We start from the raw sequence: 13365 nt of genomic DNA on the forward strand, positions 1-13365 counted from the left end.
CCATCACTCAAATATTTTAATGCATTGTGCAAAAAATTGAATAATGCCACGAAAATGTCGATTGCTATCAAAAAATATTCCCAAAAACGATTGCATTGGCCGGGAATCGAACCGGGGCCCCCCGCGTGGCAGGCGAGGATTCTACCACTGAACCACCAATGCCAATTTTCCTACACCGGGAATCGAACCCGGGCCGCCTGGGTGAAAGCCAGGAATCCTAACCACTAGACCATGTAGGAGACGAAACAAGAGTACTCAAAATCGCGCCATCACTCAAATATTTTAATGCGTTGTGCAAAAAATTAAATAATGCCACGGAAAGGTCGATTGCCATCAAAAAATATTCCCCAACGATTGCATTGGCCGGGAATCGAACCCGGGCCCCCCGCGTGGCAGGCGAGGATTCTACCACTGAACCACCAATGCCAATTTTCCTACACCGGGAATCGAACCCCGGCCGCCTGGGTGAAAGCCAGGAATCCTAACCACTAGACCGTGTTGGAGACGCAACCAGAGTACTCAAACTCGCGCCATCACTCAAATATTTTGATGCGTTGTGCAAAAAAATTTAATAATGCCACGAAAAGGTCGATTGCTATCAAAAAATATTCCCCAAAACAATTGCATTGACCGGGAATCGAACCCGAGCCCCCCGCGTGGCAGGCGAGGATTCTACCACTGAACCACCAATGCCAATTTTCCTACACCGGGAATCGAACCCGGGCCGCCAGGGGGAAAGCCAGGAATCCTAACCACTAGACCATGTAGGAGACCAAACCAGAGTACTCAAAATCGCGCCATCACTCAAATATTTTAATGCATTGTGCAAAAAATTGAATAATGCCACGAAAATGTCGATTGCTATCAAAAAATATTCCCAAAAACGATTGCATTGGCCGGGAATCGAACCCGGGCCCCCCGCGTGGCAGGCGAGGATTCTACCACTGAACCACCAATGCCAATTTTCCTACACCGGGAATCGAACCCGGGCCGCCTGGGTGAAAGCCAGGAATCCTAACCACTAGACCATGTAGGAGACGAAACAAGAGTACTCAAAATCGCGCCATCACTCAAATATTTTAATGCGTTGTGCAAAAAATTAAATAATGCCACGGAAAGGTCGATTGCCATCAAAAAATATTCCCCAACGATTGCATTGGCCGGGAATCGAACCCGGGCCCCCCGCGTGGCAGGCGAGGATTCTACCACTGAACCACCAATGCCAATTTTCCTACACCGGGAATCGAACCCCGGCCGCCTGGGTGAAAGCCAGGAATCCTAACCACTAGACCGTGTTGGAGACGCAACCAGAGTACTCAAACTCTCGCCATCACTCAAATATTTTAATGCGTTGTGCAAAAAAATTGAATAATGCCACGAAAAGGTCGATTGCTATCAAAAAATATTCCTAAAAACGATTGCATTGGCCGGGAATCGAACCCGAGCCCCCCGCGTGGCAGCCGAGAATTCTACCACTGAACCACCAATGCCAATTTTCCTACACCGGGAATCGAACCCGGGCCGCCTGGGTGAAAGCCAGGAATCCTAACCACTAGACCATGTAGGAGACGAAACCAGAGTACTCAAAATCGCGCCTTCACTCTAATATTTTAATGCATTGTGCAAAAAATTAAATAATGCCACGAAAATGTCGATTGCTATCAAAAAATATTCCCCAAAACGATTGCATTGGCCGGGAATCGAACCCGGGCCCCCCGCGTGGCAGGCGAGGATTCTACCACTGAACCACCAATGCCAATTTTCCTACACCGGGAATCGAACCCGGGCCGCCTGGGTGAAAGCCAGGAATCCTAACCACTAGACCATGTAGGAGACGAAACCAGAGTACTCAAAATCGCGCCATCACTCAAATATTTTAACGCGTTGGGCAAAAAATTAAATAATGCCACAGAAATGTCGATTGCTATCAAAAAATATTCCTAAAAACGATTGCATTGGCCGGGAATCGAACCCGGGCCCCCCGGGTGGCAGGCGAGAATTCTACCACTGAACCACCAATGCCAATTTTCCTACACCGGGAATCGAACCCGGGCCGCCTGGGTGAAAGCCAGGAATCCTAACCACTAGACCGTGTTGGAGACGCAACCAGAGTACTCAAAATCGCGCCATCACTCAAATATTTTGATGCGTTGTGCAAAAAAATTGAATAATGCCACGAAAAGGTCGATTGCTATCAAAAAATATTCCCCAAAACAATTGCATTGACCGGGAATCGAACCCGAGCCCCCCGCGTGGCAGGCGAGGATTCTACCACTGAACCACCAATGCCAATTTTCCTACACCGGGAATCGAACCCGGGCCGCCAGGGGGAAAGCCAGGAATCCTAACCACTAGACCATGTAGGAGACCAAACCAGAGTACTCAAAATCGCGCCATCACTCAAATATTTTAATGCATTGTGCAAAAAATTGAATAATGCCACGAAAATGTCGATTGCTATCAAAAAATATTCCCAAAAACGATTGGCCGCCAGGGGGAACCCGGGCCGCCAGGGGGAAAGCCAGGAATCCTAACCACTAGACCATGTAGGAGACCAAACCAGAGTACTCAAAATCGCGCCATCACTCAAATATTTTAATGCATTGTGCAAAAAATTGAATAATGCCACGAAAATGTCGATTGCTATCAAAAAATATTCCCAAAAACGATTGCATTGGCCGGGAATCGAACCCGGGCCCCCCGCGTGGCAGGCGAGGATTCTACCACTGAACCACCAATGCCAATTTTCCTACACCGGGAATCGAACCCGGGCCGCCTGGGTGAAAGCCAGGAATCCTAACCACTAGACCATGTAGGAGACGAAACAAGAGTACTCAAAATCGCGCCATCACTCAAATATTTTAATGCGTTGTGCAAAAAATTAAATAATGCCACGGAAAGGTCGATTGCCATCAAAAAATATTCCCCAACGATTGCATTGGCCGGGAATCGAACCCGGGCCCCCCGCGTGGCAGGCGAGGATTCTACCACTGAACCACCAATGCCAATTTTCCTACACCGGGAATCGAACCCCGGCCGCCTGGGTGAAAGCCAGGAATCCTAACCACTAGACCGTGTTGGAGACGCAACCACAGTACTCAAAATCGCGCCATCACTCAAATATTTTAATGCGTTGTGCAAAAAAATTGAATAATGCCACGAAAATGTCGATTGCTATCAAAAAATATTCCCAAAAACGATTGCATTGGCCGGGAATCGAACCCGGGCCCCCCGCGTGGCAGGCGAGGTTTCTACCACTGAACCACCAATGCCAATTTTCCAACACCGGGAATCGAACCCGGGCCGCCTGGGTGAAAGCCAGGAATCCTAACCACTAGACCATGTAGGAGACGAAACCAAAGTACTAAAAATCGCGCCATCACTCAAATATTTTAATGCATTGTGCAAAAAAATTGAATAATGCCACGAAAATGTCGATTGCTATCAAAAAATATTCCCAAAAACGATTGCATTGGCCGGGAATCGAACCCGGGCCCCCCGCGTGGCAGGCGAGGATTCTACCACTGAACCACCAATGCCAATTTTCCTACACCGGGAATCGAACCCGGGCCGCCTGGGTGAAAGCCAGGAATCCTAACCACTAGACCGTGTTGGAGACGCAACCAGAGTACTCAAAATCGCGCCATCACTCAAATATTTTAATGCGTTGTGCAAAAAAATTGAATAATGCCACGAAAAGGTCGATTGCCATCAAAATATATTCCCCAAAACGATTGCATTGGCCGGGAATCGAACCCGGGCCCCCCGCGTGGCAGGCGAGAATTCTACCACTGAACCACCAATGCCAATTTTCCTACACCGGGAATCGAACCCGGGCCGCCTGGGTGAAAGCCAGGAATCCTAACCACTAGACCGTGTTGGAGACGCAACCAGAGTACTCAAAATCGCGCCATCACTCAAATATTTTCATGCATTGTGCAAAAAAAATTGAATAATGCCACGAAAAGGTCGATTGCCATCAAAAAATATTCCCAAAAACGATTGCATTGGCCGGGAATCGAACCCGAGCCCCCCGCGTGGCAGGCGAGAATTCTACCACTGAACCACCAATGCCAATTTTCCTACACCGGGAATCGAACCCGGGCCGCCTGGGTGAAAGCCAGGAATCCTAACCACTAGACCATGTAGGAGACGAAACCAGAGTACTCAAAATCGCGGCATCACTCAAATATTTTAACGCGTTGTGCAAAAAAATTGAATAATGCCACGAAAAGGTCGATTGCTATCGAAAAATATTCCCCAAAACGATTGCATTGGCCGGGAAACGAACCCGGGCTCCCCGCGTGGCAGGCGAGGATTCTACCACTGAACCACCAATGCCAATTTTCCAACACCGGGAATCGAACCCGGGCCGCCTGGGTGAAAGCCAGGAATCCTAACCACTAGACCATGTAGGAGACGAAACCAAAGTACTAAAAATCGCGCCATCACTCAAATATTTTAATGCATTGTGCAAAAAAATTAAATAATGCCACGAAAATGTCGATTGCTATCAAAAAATATTCCCAAAAACGATTGCATTGGCCGGGAATCGAACCCGGGCCCCCCGCGTGGCAGGCGAGGATTCTACCACTGAACCACCAATGCCAATTTTCCTACAGCGGGAATCGAACCCGGGCCGCCTGGGTGAAAGCCAGGAATCCTAACCACTAGACCATGTAGGAAACGAAACCAGAGTACTCAAAATCGCGCCATCACTCAAATATTTTAATGCATTGTGCAAAAAAATTGAATAATGCCACGAAAATGTCGATTGCTATCAAAAAATATTCCCAAAAACGATTGCATTGGCCGGGAATCGAACCCGGGCCCCCCGCGTGGCAGGCGAGGATTCTACCACTGAACCACCAATGCCAATTTTCCTACACCGGGAATCGAACCCGGGCCGCCTGGGTGAAAGCCAGGAATCCTAACCACTAGACCGTGTTGGAGACGCAACCAGAGTACTCAAAATCGCGCCATCACTCAAATATTTTAATGCGTTGTTCCAAAAAATTGAATAATGCCACGAAAAGGTCGATTGCCATCAAAATATATTCCCCAAAACGATTGCATTGGCCGGGAATCGAACCCGGGCCCCCCGCGTGGCAGGCGAGAATTCTACCACTGAACCACCAATGCCAATTTTCCTACACCGGGAATCGAACCCGGGCCGCCTGGGTGAAAGCCAGGAATCCTAACCACTAGACCGTGATGGAGACGCAACCACAGTACTCAATTTTGCGCTATCACTCAAATATTTTAATGCATTGTGCAAAAAAATTGAATAATGCCACGAAAAGGTCGATTGCCATCAAAAAATATTCCCAAAAACGATTGCATTGGCCGGGAATCGAACCCGAGCCCCCCGCGTGGCAGGCGAGGATTCTACCACTGAACCACCAATGCCAATTTTCCTACACCGGGAATCGAACCCGGGCCGCCTGGGTGAAAGCCAGGAATCCTAACCACTAGACCATGTAGGAGACGAAACCAGAGTACTCAAAATCGCGCCATCACTCAAATATTTTAACGCGTTGGGCAAAAAATTAAATAATGCCACAGAAATGTCGATTGCTATGAAAAAATATTCCCAAAAATGATTGCATTGGCCGGGAATAGAACCCGGGCCCCCCGCGTGGCAGGCGAGGATTCTACCACTGAACCACCAATGCCAATTTTCCTACACCGGGAATCGAACCCGGGCCGCCTGGGTGAAAGCCAGGAATCCTAACCACTAGACCGTGTTGGAGACGCAACCAGAGTACTCAAAATCGCGCCATCACTCAAATATTTTAATGCGTTGTGCAAAAAAATTGAATAATGCCACGAAAAGGTCGATTGCCATCAAAATATATTCCCCAAAACGATTGCATTGGCCGGGAATCGAACCCGGGCCCCCCGCGTGGCAGGCGAGAATTCTACCACTGAACCACCAATGCCAATTTTCCTACACCGGGAATCGAACCCGGGCCGGCTGGGTGAAAGCCAGGAATCCTAACCACTAGACCGTGTTGGAGACGCAACCAGAGTACTCAAAATCGCGCCATCACTCAAATATTTTCATGCATTGTGCAAAAAAAATTGAATAATGCCACGAAAAGGTCGATTGCCATCAAAAAATATTCCCAAAAACGATTGCATTGGCCGGGAATCGAACCCGAGCCCCCCGCGTGGCAGGCGAGGATTCTACCACTGAACCACCAATGCCAATTTTCCTACACCGGGAATCGAACCCGGGCCGCCTGGGTGAAAGCCAGGAATCCTAACCACTAGACCATGTAGGAGACGAAACCAGAGTACTCAAAATCGCGGCATCACTCAAATATTTTAACGCGTTGTGCAAAAAAATTGAATAATGCCACGAAAAGGTCGATTGCTATCGAAAAATATTCCCCAAAACGATTGCATTGGCCGGGAAACGAACCCGGGCTCCCCGCGTGGCAGGCGAGGATTCTACCACTGAACCACCAATGCCAATTTTCCAACACCGGGAATCGAACCCGGGCCGCCTGGGTGAAAGCCAGGAATCCTAACCACTAGACCATGTAGGAGACGAAACCAAAGTACTAAAAATCGCGCCATCACTCAAATATTTTAATGCATTGTGCAAAAAAATTAAATAATGCCACGAAAATGTCGATTGCTATCAAAAAATATTCCCAAAAACGATTGCATTGGCCGGGAATCGAACCCGGGCCCCCCGCGTGGCAGGCGAGGATTCTACCACTGAACCACCAATGCCAATTTTCCTACACCGGGAATCGAACCCGGGCCGCCTGGGTGAAAGCCAGGAATCCTAACCACTAGACCATGTAGGAAACGAAACCAGAGTACTCAAAATCGCGCCATCACTCAAATATTTTAATGCGTTGGGCAAAAAATTAAATAATGCCACAGAAATGTCGATTGCTATCAAAAAATATTCCTAAAAACGATTGCATTGGCCGGGAATCGAACCCGAGCCCCCCGCGTGGCAGGCGAGGATTCTACCACTGAACCACCAATGCCAATTTTCCTACACCGGGAATCGAACCCGGGCCGCCTGGGTGAAAGCCAGGAATCCTAACCACTAGACCATGTAGGAGACGAAACCAGAGTACTCAAAATCGCGCCTTCACTCTAATATTTTAATGCATTGTGCAAAAAATTAAATAATGCCACGAAAATGTCGATTGCTATCAAAAAATATTCCCCAAAACGATTGCATTGGCCGGGAATCGAACCCGGGCCCCCCGCGTGGCAGGCGAGGATTCTACCACTGAACCACCAATGCCAATTTTCCTACACCGGGAATCGAACCCGGGCCGCCTGGGTGAAAGCCAGGAATCCTAACCACTAGACCGTGTTGGAGACGCAACCAGAGTACTCAAAATCGCGCCATCACTCAAATATTTTGATGCGTTGTGCAAAAAAATTGAATAATGCCACGAAAAGGTCGATTGCTATCAAAAAATATTCCCCAAAACAATTGCATTGACCGGGAATCGAACCCGAGCCCCCCGCGTGGCAGGCGAGGATTCTACCACTGAACCACCAATGCCAATTTTCCTACACCGGGAATCGAACCCGGGCCGCCAGGGGGAAAGCCAGGAATCCTAACCACTAGACCATGTAGGAGACCAAACCAGAGTACTCAAAATCGCGCCATCACTCAAATATTTTAATGCATTGTGCAAAAAATTGAATAATGCCACGAAAATGTCGATTGCTATCAAAAAATATTCCCAAAAACGATTGCATTGGCCGGGAATCGAACCGGGGCCCCCCGCGTGGCAGGCGAGGATTCTACCACTGAACCACCAATGCCAATTTTCCTACACCGGGAATCGAACCCGGGCCGCCTGGGTGAAAGCCAGGAATCCTAACCACTAGACCATGTAGGAGACGAAACAAGAGTACTCAAAATCGCGCCATCACTCAAATATTTTAATGCGTTGTGCAAAAAATTAAATAATGCCACGGAAAGGTCGATTGCCATCAAAAAATATTCCCCAACGATTGCATTGGCCGGGAATCGAACCCGGGCCCCCCGCGTGGCAGGCGAGGATTCTACCACTGAACCACCAATGCCAATTTTCCTACACCGGGAATCGAACCCCGGCCGCCTGGGTGAAAGCCAGGAATCCTAACCACTAGACCGTGTTGGAGACGCAACCAGAGTACTCAAACTCGCGCCATCACTCAAATATTTTGATGCGTTGTGCAAAAAAATTTAATAATGCCACGAAAAGGTCGATTGCTATCAAAAAATATTCCCCAAAACAATTGCATTGACCGGGAATCGAACCCGAGCCCCCCGCGTGGCAGGCGAGGATTCTACCACTGAACCACCAATGCCAATTTTCCTACACCGGGAATCGAACCCGGGCCGCCAGGGAGAAAGCCAGGAATCCTAACCACTAGACCATGTAGGAGACCAAACCAGAGTACTCAAAATCGCGCCATCACTCAAATATTTTAATGCATTGTGCAAAAAATTGAATAATGCCACGAAAATGTCGATTGCTATCAAAAAATATTCCCAAAAACGATTGCATTGGCCGGGAATCGAACCCGGGCCCCCCGCGTGGCAGGCGAGGATTCTACCACTGAACCACCAATGCCAATTTTCCTACACCGGGAATCGAACCCGGGCCGCCTGGGTGAAAGCCAGGAATCCTAACCACTAGACCATGTAGGAGACGAAACAAGAGTACTCAAAATCGCGCCATCACTCAAATATTTTAATGCGTTGTGCAAAAAAATTAAATAATGCCACGGAAAGGTCGATTGCCATCAAAAAATATTCCCCAACGATTGCATTGGCCGGGAATCGAACCCGGGCCCCCCGCGTGGCAGGCGAGGATTCTACCACTGAACCACCAATGCCAATTTTCCTACACCGGGAATCGAACCCCGGCCGCCTGGGTGAAAGCCAGGAATCCTAACCACTAGACCGTGTTGGAGACGAAACCAGAGTACTCAAACTCTCGCCATCACTCAAATATTTTAATGCGTTGTGCAAAAAAATTGAATAATGCCACGAAAAGGTCGATTGCTATCAAAAAATATTCCTAAAAACGATTGCATTGGCCGGGAATCGAACCCGAGCCCCCCGCGTGGCAGCCGAGAATTCTACCACTGAACCACCAATGCCAATTTTCCTACACCGGGAATCGAACCCGGGCCGCCTGGGTGAAAGCCAGGAATCCTAACCACTAGACCATGTAGGAGACGAAACCAGAGTACTCAAAATCGCGCCTTCACTCTAATATTTTAATGCATTGTGCAAAAAATTAAATAATGCCACGAAAATGTCGATTGCTATCAAAAAATATTCCCCAAAACGATTGCATTGGCCGGGAATCGAACCCGGGCCCCCCGCGTGGCAGGCGAGGATTCTACCACTGAACCACCAATGCCAATTTTCCTACACCGGGAATCGAACCCGGGCCGCCTGGGTGAAAGCCAGGAATCCTAACCACTAGACCATGTAGGAGACGAAACCAGAGTACTCAAAATCGCGCCATCACTCAAATATTTTAACGCGTTGGGCAAAAAATTAAATAATGCCACAGAAATGTCGATTGCTATCAAAAAATATTCCTAAAAACGATTGCATTGGCCGGGAATCGAACCCGGGCCCCCCGGGTGGCAGGCGAGAATTCTACCACTGAACCACCAATGCCAATTTTCCTACACCGGGAATCGAACCCGGGCCGCCTGGGTGAAAGCCAGGAATCCTAACCACTAGACCGTGTTGGAGACGCAACCAGAGTACTCAAAATCGCGCCATCACTCAAATATTTTGATGCGTTGTGCAAAAAAATTGAATAATGCCACGAAAAGGTCGATTGCTATCAAAAAATATTCCCCAAAACAATTGCATTGACCGGGAATCGAACCCGAGCCCCCCGCGTGGCAGGCGAGGATTCTACCACTGAACCACCAATGCCAATTTTCCTACACCGGGAATCGAACCCGGGCCGCCAGGGGGAAAGCCAGGAATCCTAACCACTAGACCATGTAGGAGACGAAACCAGAGTACTCAAAATCGCGCCATCACTCAAATATTTTAATGCATTGTGCAAAAAATTGAATAATGCCACGAAAATGTCGATTGCTATCAAAAAATATTCCCAAAAACGATTGGCCGCCAGGGGGAACCCGGGCCGCCAGGGGGAAAGCCAGGAATCCTAACCACTAGACCATGTAGGAGACCAAACCAGAGTACTCAAAATCGCGCCATCACTCAAATATTTTAATGCATTGTGCAAAAAATTGAATAATGCCACGAAAATGTCGATTGCTATCAAAAAATATTCCCAAAAACGATTGCATTGGCCGGGAATCGAACCCGGGCCCCCCGCGTGGCAGGCGAGGATTCTACCACTGAACCACCAATGCCAATTTTCCTACACCGGGAATCGAACCCGGGCCGCCTGGGTGAAAGCCAGGAATCCTAACCACTAGACCATGTAGGAGACGAAACAAGAGTACTCAAAATCGCGCCATCACTCAAATATTTTAATGCGTTGTGCAAAAAATTAAATAATGCCACGGAAAGGTCGATTGCCATCAAAAAATATTCCCCAACGATTGCATTGGCCGGGAATCGAACCCGGGCCCCCCGCGTGGCAGGCGAGGATTCTACCACTGAACCACCAATGCCAATTTTCCTACACCGGGAATCGAACCCCGGCCGCCTGGGTGAAAGCCAGGAATCCTAACCACTAGACCGTGTTGGAGACGCAACCACAGTACTCAAAATCGCGCCATCACTCAAATATTTTAATGCGTTGTGCAAAAAAATTGAATAATGCCACGAAAAGGTCGATTGCCATCAAAAAATATTCCCAAAAACGATTGCATTGGCCGGGAATCGAACCCGAGCCCCCCGCGTGGCAGGCGAGGATTCTACCACTGAAACACCAATGCCAATTTTCCTACACCGGGAATCGAACCCGGGCCGCCTGGGTGAAAGCCAGGAATCCTAACCACTAGACCATGTAGGAGACGAAACCAGAGTACTCAAAATCGCGCCATCACTCAAATATTTTCATGCATTGTGCAAAAAATTAAATAATGCCACGAAAATGTCGATTGCTATCAAAAAATATTCCCAAAAACGATTGCATTGGCCGGGAATCGAACCCGGGCCCCCCGCGTGGCAGGCGAGGTTTCTACCACTGAACCACCAATGCCAATTTTCCAACACCGGGAATCGAACCCGGGCCGCCTGGGTGAAAGCCAGGAATCCTAACCACTAGACCATGTAGGAGACGAAACCAAAGTACTAAAAATCGCGCCATCACTCAAATATTTTAATGCATTGTGCAAAAAAATTGAATAATGCCACGAAAATGTCGATTGCTATCAAAAAATATTCCCAAAAACGATTGCATTGGCCGGGAATCGAACCCGGGCCCACCGCGTGGCAGGCGAGGATTCTACCACTGAACCACCAATGCCAATTTTCCTACACCGGGAATCGAACCCCGGCCGCCTGGGTGAAAGCCAGGAATCCTAACCACTAGACCGTGTTGGAGACGCAAGCACAGTACTCAAAATCGCGCCATCACTCAAATATTTTAATGCATTGTGCAAAAAATTAAATAATGCCACGAAAATGTCGATTGCTATCAAAAAATATTCCCAAAAACGATTGCATTGGCCGGGAATCGAACCCGGGCCCCCCGCGTGGCAGGCGAGGATTCTACCACTGAACCACCAATGCCAATTTTCCTACACCGGGAATCGAACCCGGGCCGCCTGGGTGAAAGCCAGGAATCCTAACCACTAGACCGTGTTGGAGACGCAACCAGAGTACTCAAAATCGCGCCATCACTCAAATATTTTAATGCGTTGTGCAAAAAAATTGAATAATGCCACGAAAAGGTCGATTGCCATCAAAAAATATTCCCAAAAACGATTGCATTGGCCGGGAATCGAACCCGGGCCCCCCGCGTGGCAGGCGAGGATTCTACCACTGAACCAGCAATGCCAATTTTCCTACAACGGGAATCGAACCCGGGCCGCCTGGGTGAAAGCCAGGAATCCTAACCACTAGACCATGTAGGAGACCAAACCAGAGTACTCAAAATCGCGCCATCACTCAAATATTTTAATGCGTTGTGCAAAAAATTAAATAATGCCACGGAAAGGTCGATTGCCATCAAAAAATATTCCCCAACGATTGCATTGGCCGGGAATCGAACCCGGGCCCCCCGCGTGGCAGGCGAGGATTCTACCACTGAACCACCAATGCCAATTTTCCTACACCGGGAATCGAACCCGGGCCGCCTGGGTGAAAGCCAGGAATCCTAACCACTAGACCATGTAGGAGACGAAACCAGAGTACTCAAAATCGCGCCATCACTCAAATATTTTAATGCATTGTGCAAAAAATTAAATAATGCCACGAAAATGTCGATTGCTATCAAAAAATATTCCCAAAACGATTGCATTGGCCGGTAATCGAACCCGGGCCCCCCGCGTGGCAGGCGAGGATTCTACCACTGAACCACCAATGCCAATTTTCCTACACCGGGAATCGAACCCGGGCCGCCTGGGTGAAAGCCAGGAATCCTAACCACTAGACCATGTAGGAGACGAAACCAGAGTACTCAAAATCGCGCCATCACTCAAATATTTTAATGCATTGTGCAAAAAATTAAATAATGCCACGAAAATGTCGATTGCTATGAAAAAATATTCCCAAAAACGATTGCATTGGCCGGGAATCGAACCCGGGCCCCCCCCGTGGCAGGCGAGGATTCTACCACTGAACCACCAATGCCAATTTTCCTACACCGGGAATCGAACCCGGGCCGCCTGGGTGAAAGCCAGGAATCCTAACCACTAGACCAGGGGTGGGGAACCTGCGGCCCGCTTGCATTTTGAAAGTGGCCCGCGTCACAATTTTGTACAGCATAAAACGTAGCATAAAAAAACAATAATAAAATGTTTATGTACAAACATTTACTTGAAAAGACTTCGACATTTCTATATTTGACGCCAAACTTATTAAAATTGCCACACATTCAACCACTTGCTGTATTTGTGACGTAACAGTCACTCTATTGTCTCTTCTTCCAGTAACAAATCATTTGCCATGCGGTGTTAGTTTTAAATGGAGCTAGAGTGTTCCAGAAAGAATGGACAGATTTTAGTCGAATTAAGTGATGAACCTGTAAGCCTTGTTTGTTGCAAACATGTAACAGCAAAGAAAAAATCAAATCTGGAGCGATGAAATATCAAATCACTTGTATGCTTAGGGTATTATTACACGGAATTTGAAAGCAAAAAATATTTCGCCCGCCCGAAAATGTTGTGCAATTCATGCGGCCCGCAGTACTAAGTAGGTTCCCCACCCCTGCACTA

At 48.1% G+C, this 13365-nt stretch overlaps 1 protein-coding gene and 68 non-coding genes across 69 annotated transcripts in view; 1 reads left to right on the top strand and 68 right to left on the bottom strand.

The window, feature by feature from the left end:
- LOC145237697 (dynein axonemal heavy chain 6-like) overlaps positions 1–13365 on the top strand; it is a 160618-nt gene that overhangs the window by 111208 nt on the left and 36045 nt on the right. The window lies entirely within an intron of this gene.
- Trnae-uuc (transfer RNA glutamic acid (anticodon UUC)) lies at positions 168–239 on the bottom strand. The gene has a single exon. It is a non-coding gene; the product is annotated as a tRNA-Glu (tRNA).
- Trnag-gcc (transfer RNA glycine (anticodon GCC)) lies at positions 356–426 on the bottom strand. Its single transcript has one exon. It is a non-coding gene; the product is annotated as a tRNA-Gly (tRNA).
- Positions 623–693, bottom strand: Trnag-gcc (transfer RNA glycine (anticodon GCC)). The gene has a single exon. It is a non-coding gene; the product is annotated as a tRNA-Gly (tRNA).
- Positions 699–770, bottom strand: Trnae-uuc (transfer RNA glutamic acid (anticodon UUC)). Its single transcript has one exon. It is a non-coding gene; the product is annotated as a tRNA-Glu (tRNA).
- Trnag-gcc (transfer RNA glycine (anticodon GCC)) lies at positions 889–959 on the bottom strand. The gene has a single exon. It is a non-coding gene; the product is annotated as a tRNA-Gly (tRNA).
- On the bottom strand, positions 965–1036 carry Trnae-uuc (transfer RNA glutamic acid (anticodon UUC)). The gene has a single exon. It is a non-coding gene; the product is annotated as a tRNA-Glu (tRNA).
- Trnag-gcc (transfer RNA glycine (anticodon GCC)) lies at positions 1153–1223 on the bottom strand. Its single transcript has one exon. It is a non-coding gene; the product is annotated as a tRNA-Gly (tRNA).
- Trnae-uuc (transfer RNA glutamic acid (anticodon UUC)) lies at positions 1496–1567 on the bottom strand. Its single transcript has one exon. It is a non-coding gene; the product is annotated as a tRNA-Glu (tRNA).
- Positions 1686–1756, bottom strand: Trnag-gcc (transfer RNA glycine (anticodon GCC)). Its single transcript has one exon. It is a non-coding gene; the product is annotated as a tRNA-Gly (tRNA).
- On the bottom strand, positions 1762–1833 carry Trnae-uuc (transfer RNA glutamic acid (anticodon UUC)). Its single transcript has one exon. It is a non-coding gene; the product is annotated as a tRNA-Glu (tRNA).
- On the bottom strand, positions 1952–2022 carry Trnag-gcc (transfer RNA glycine (anticodon GCC)). The gene has a single exon. It is a non-coding gene; the product is annotated as a tRNA-Gly (tRNA).
- On the bottom strand, positions 2219–2289 carry Trnag-gcc (transfer RNA glycine (anticodon GCC)). Its single transcript has one exon. It is a non-coding gene; the product is annotated as a tRNA-Gly (tRNA).
- Trnae-uuc (transfer RNA glutamic acid (anticodon UUC)) lies at positions 2295–2366 on the bottom strand. The gene has a single exon. It is a non-coding gene; the product is annotated as a tRNA-Glu (tRNA).
- Trnag-gcc (transfer RNA glycine (anticodon GCC)) lies at positions 2671–2741 on the bottom strand. Its single transcript has one exon. It is a non-coding gene; the product is annotated as a tRNA-Gly (tRNA).
- Trnae-uuc (transfer RNA glutamic acid (anticodon UUC)) lies at positions 2747–2818 on the bottom strand. The gene has a single exon. It is a non-coding gene; the product is annotated as a tRNA-Glu (tRNA).
- Positions 2935–3005, bottom strand: Trnag-gcc (transfer RNA glycine (anticodon GCC)). The gene has a single exon. It is a non-coding gene; the product is annotated as a tRNA-Gly (tRNA).
- On the bottom strand, positions 3202–3272 carry Trnag-gcc (transfer RNA glycine (anticodon GCC)). The gene has a single exon. It is a non-coding gene; the product is annotated as a tRNA-Gly (tRNA).
- Trnae-uuc (transfer RNA glutamic acid (anticodon UUC)) lies at positions 3278–3349 on the bottom strand. Its single transcript has one exon. It is a non-coding gene; the product is annotated as a tRNA-Glu (tRNA).
- On the bottom strand, positions 3469–3539 carry Trnag-gcc (transfer RNA glycine (anticodon GCC)). The gene has a single exon. It is a non-coding gene; the product is annotated as a tRNA-Gly (tRNA).
- On the bottom strand, positions 3736–3806 carry Trnag-gcc (transfer RNA glycine (anticodon GCC)). Its single transcript has one exon. It is a non-coding gene; the product is annotated as a tRNA-Gly (tRNA).
- Positions 4004–4074, bottom strand: Trnag-gcc (transfer RNA glycine (anticodon GCC)). Its single transcript has one exon. It is a non-coding gene; the product is annotated as a tRNA-Gly (tRNA).
- On the bottom strand, positions 4080–4151 carry Trnae-uuc (transfer RNA glutamic acid (anticodon UUC)). The gene has a single exon. It is a non-coding gene; the product is annotated as a tRNA-Glu (tRNA).
- On the bottom strand, positions 4347–4418 carry Trnae-uuc (transfer RNA glutamic acid (anticodon UUC)). Its single transcript has one exon. It is a non-coding gene; the product is annotated as a tRNA-Glu (tRNA).
- Trnag-gcc (transfer RNA glycine (anticodon GCC)) lies at positions 4538–4608 on the bottom strand. Its single transcript has one exon. It is a non-coding gene; the product is annotated as a tRNA-Gly (tRNA).
- Positions 4614–4685, bottom strand: Trnae-uuc (transfer RNA glutamic acid (anticodon UUC)). Its single transcript has one exon. It is a non-coding gene; the product is annotated as a tRNA-Glu (tRNA).
- On the bottom strand, positions 4805–4875 carry Trnag-gcc (transfer RNA glycine (anticodon GCC)). Its single transcript has one exon. It is a non-coding gene; the product is annotated as a tRNA-Gly (tRNA).
- Trnag-gcc (transfer RNA glycine (anticodon GCC)) lies at positions 5072–5142 on the bottom strand. The gene has a single exon. It is a non-coding gene; the product is annotated as a tRNA-Gly (tRNA).
- Trnag-gcc (transfer RNA glycine (anticodon GCC)) lies at positions 5339–5409 on the bottom strand. The gene has a single exon. It is a non-coding gene; the product is annotated as a tRNA-Gly (tRNA).
- On the bottom strand, positions 5415–5486 carry Trnae-uuc (transfer RNA glutamic acid (anticodon UUC)). The gene has a single exon. It is a non-coding gene; the product is annotated as a tRNA-Glu (tRNA).
- Trnag-gcc (transfer RNA glycine (anticodon GCC)) lies at positions 5605–5675 on the bottom strand. Its single transcript has one exon. It is a non-coding gene; the product is annotated as a tRNA-Gly (tRNA).
- Positions 5872–5942, bottom strand: Trnag-gcc (transfer RNA glycine (anticodon GCC)). Its single transcript has one exon. It is a non-coding gene; the product is annotated as a tRNA-Gly (tRNA).
- Trnag-gcc (transfer RNA glycine (anticodon GCC)) lies at positions 6140–6210 on the bottom strand. Its single transcript has one exon. It is a non-coding gene; the product is annotated as a tRNA-Gly (tRNA).
- On the bottom strand, positions 6216–6287 carry Trnae-uuc (transfer RNA glutamic acid (anticodon UUC)). The gene has a single exon. It is a non-coding gene; the product is annotated as a tRNA-Glu (tRNA).
- Trnae-uuc (transfer RNA glutamic acid (anticodon UUC)) lies at positions 6483–6554 on the bottom strand. The gene has a single exon. It is a non-coding gene; the product is annotated as a tRNA-Glu (tRNA).
- Trnag-gcc (transfer RNA glycine (anticodon GCC)) lies at positions 6674–6744 on the bottom strand. Its single transcript has one exon. It is a non-coding gene; the product is annotated as a tRNA-Gly (tRNA).
- Positions 6750–6821, bottom strand: Trnae-uuc (transfer RNA glutamic acid (anticodon UUC)). The gene has a single exon. It is a non-coding gene; the product is annotated as a tRNA-Glu (tRNA).
- On the bottom strand, positions 6940–7010 carry Trnag-gcc (transfer RNA glycine (anticodon GCC)). Its single transcript has one exon. It is a non-coding gene; the product is annotated as a tRNA-Gly (tRNA).
- Trnae-uuc (transfer RNA glutamic acid (anticodon UUC)) lies at positions 7016–7087 on the bottom strand. Its single transcript has one exon. It is a non-coding gene; the product is annotated as a tRNA-Glu (tRNA).
- Trnag-gcc (transfer RNA glycine (anticodon GCC)) lies at positions 7206–7276 on the bottom strand. The gene has a single exon. It is a non-coding gene; the product is annotated as a tRNA-Gly (tRNA).
- Positions 7473–7543, bottom strand: Trnag-gcc (transfer RNA glycine (anticodon GCC)). Its single transcript has one exon. It is a non-coding gene; the product is annotated as a tRNA-Gly (tRNA).
- Positions 7549–7620, bottom strand: Trnae-uuc (transfer RNA glutamic acid (anticodon UUC)). The gene has a single exon. It is a non-coding gene; the product is annotated as a tRNA-Glu (tRNA).
- Trnae-uuc (transfer RNA glutamic acid (anticodon UUC)) lies at positions 7815–7886 on the bottom strand. Its single transcript has one exon. It is a non-coding gene; the product is annotated as a tRNA-Glu (tRNA).
- Positions 8003–8073, bottom strand: Trnag-gcc (transfer RNA glycine (anticodon GCC)). The gene has a single exon. It is a non-coding gene; the product is annotated as a tRNA-Gly (tRNA).
- On the bottom strand, positions 8270–8340 carry Trnag-gcc (transfer RNA glycine (anticodon GCC)). Its single transcript has one exon. It is a non-coding gene; the product is annotated as a tRNA-Gly (tRNA).
- Trnae-uuc (transfer RNA glutamic acid (anticodon UUC)) lies at positions 8346–8417 on the bottom strand. The gene has a single exon. It is a non-coding gene; the product is annotated as a tRNA-Glu (tRNA).
- Positions 8536–8606, bottom strand: Trnag-gcc (transfer RNA glycine (anticodon GCC)). Its single transcript has one exon. It is a non-coding gene; the product is annotated as a tRNA-Gly (tRNA).
- Trnae-uuc (transfer RNA glutamic acid (anticodon UUC)) lies at positions 8612–8683 on the bottom strand. The gene has a single exon. It is a non-coding gene; the product is annotated as a tRNA-Glu (tRNA).
- Positions 8801–8871, bottom strand: Trnag-gcc (transfer RNA glycine (anticodon GCC)). Its single transcript has one exon. It is a non-coding gene; the product is annotated as a tRNA-Gly (tRNA).
- Positions 9144–9215, bottom strand: Trnae-uuc (transfer RNA glutamic acid (anticodon UUC)). The gene has a single exon. It is a non-coding gene; the product is annotated as a tRNA-Glu (tRNA).
- Positions 9334–9404, bottom strand: Trnag-gcc (transfer RNA glycine (anticodon GCC)). The gene has a single exon. It is a non-coding gene; the product is annotated as a tRNA-Gly (tRNA).
- Trnae-uuc (transfer RNA glutamic acid (anticodon UUC)) lies at positions 9410–9481 on the bottom strand. Its single transcript has one exon. It is a non-coding gene; the product is annotated as a tRNA-Glu (tRNA).
- Positions 9600–9670, bottom strand: Trnag-gcc (transfer RNA glycine (anticodon GCC)). Its single transcript has one exon. It is a non-coding gene; the product is annotated as a tRNA-Gly (tRNA).
- Positions 9867–9937, bottom strand: Trnag-gcc (transfer RNA glycine (anticodon GCC)). The gene has a single exon. It is a non-coding gene; the product is annotated as a tRNA-Gly (tRNA).
- Positions 9943–10014, bottom strand: Trnae-uuc (transfer RNA glutamic acid (anticodon UUC)). Its single transcript has one exon. It is a non-coding gene; the product is annotated as a tRNA-Glu (tRNA).
- Positions 10319–10389, bottom strand: Trnag-gcc (transfer RNA glycine (anticodon GCC)). The gene has a single exon. It is a non-coding gene; the product is annotated as a tRNA-Gly (tRNA).
- Positions 10395–10466, bottom strand: Trnae-uuc (transfer RNA glutamic acid (anticodon UUC)). Its single transcript has one exon. It is a non-coding gene; the product is annotated as a tRNA-Glu (tRNA).
- On the bottom strand, positions 10583–10653 carry Trnag-gcc (transfer RNA glycine (anticodon GCC)). Its single transcript has one exon. It is a non-coding gene; the product is annotated as a tRNA-Gly (tRNA).
- Positions 10926–10997, bottom strand: Trnae-uuc (transfer RNA glutamic acid (anticodon UUC)). The gene has a single exon. It is a non-coding gene; the product is annotated as a tRNA-Glu (tRNA).
- Positions 11116–11186, bottom strand: Trnag-gcc (transfer RNA glycine (anticodon GCC)). Its single transcript has one exon. It is a non-coding gene; the product is annotated as a tRNA-Gly (tRNA).
- Positions 11192–11263, bottom strand: Trnae-uuc (transfer RNA glutamic acid (anticodon UUC)). Its single transcript has one exon. It is a non-coding gene; the product is annotated as a tRNA-Glu (tRNA).
- On the bottom strand, positions 11383–11453 carry Trnag-gcc (transfer RNA glycine (anticodon GCC)). The gene has a single exon. It is a non-coding gene; the product is annotated as a tRNA-Gly (tRNA).
- Positions 11649–11719, bottom strand: Trnag-gcc (transfer RNA glycine (anticodon GCC)). The gene has a single exon. It is a non-coding gene; the product is annotated as a tRNA-Gly (tRNA).
- Trnae-uuc (transfer RNA glutamic acid (anticodon UUC)) lies at positions 11992–12063 on the bottom strand. Its single transcript has one exon. It is a non-coding gene; the product is annotated as a tRNA-Glu (tRNA).
- On the bottom strand, positions 12180–12250 carry Trnag-gcc (transfer RNA glycine (anticodon GCC)). Its single transcript has one exon. It is a non-coding gene; the product is annotated as a tRNA-Gly (tRNA).
- Positions 12256–12327, bottom strand: Trnae-uuc (transfer RNA glutamic acid (anticodon UUC)). Its single transcript has one exon. It is a non-coding gene; the product is annotated as a tRNA-Glu (tRNA).
- Trnag-gcc (transfer RNA glycine (anticodon GCC)) lies at positions 12445–12515 on the bottom strand. The gene has a single exon. It is a non-coding gene; the product is annotated as a tRNA-Gly (tRNA).
- Positions 12521–12592, bottom strand: Trnae-uuc (transfer RNA glutamic acid (anticodon UUC)). The gene has a single exon. It is a non-coding gene; the product is annotated as a tRNA-Glu (tRNA).
- Trnag-gcc (transfer RNA glycine (anticodon GCC)) lies at positions 12711–12781 on the bottom strand. The gene has a single exon. It is a non-coding gene; the product is annotated as a tRNA-Gly (tRNA).

The sequence above is a fragment of the Phallusia mammillata genome, chromosome 7 (assembly GCF_965637545.1).
Source record: "Phallusia mammillata chromosome 7, kaPhaMamm4.hap1.1, whole genome shotgun sequence".
Lineage (NCBI taxonomy): Eukaryota > Metazoa > Chordata > Ascidiacea > Phlebobranchia > Ascidiidae > Phallusia > Phallusia mammillata.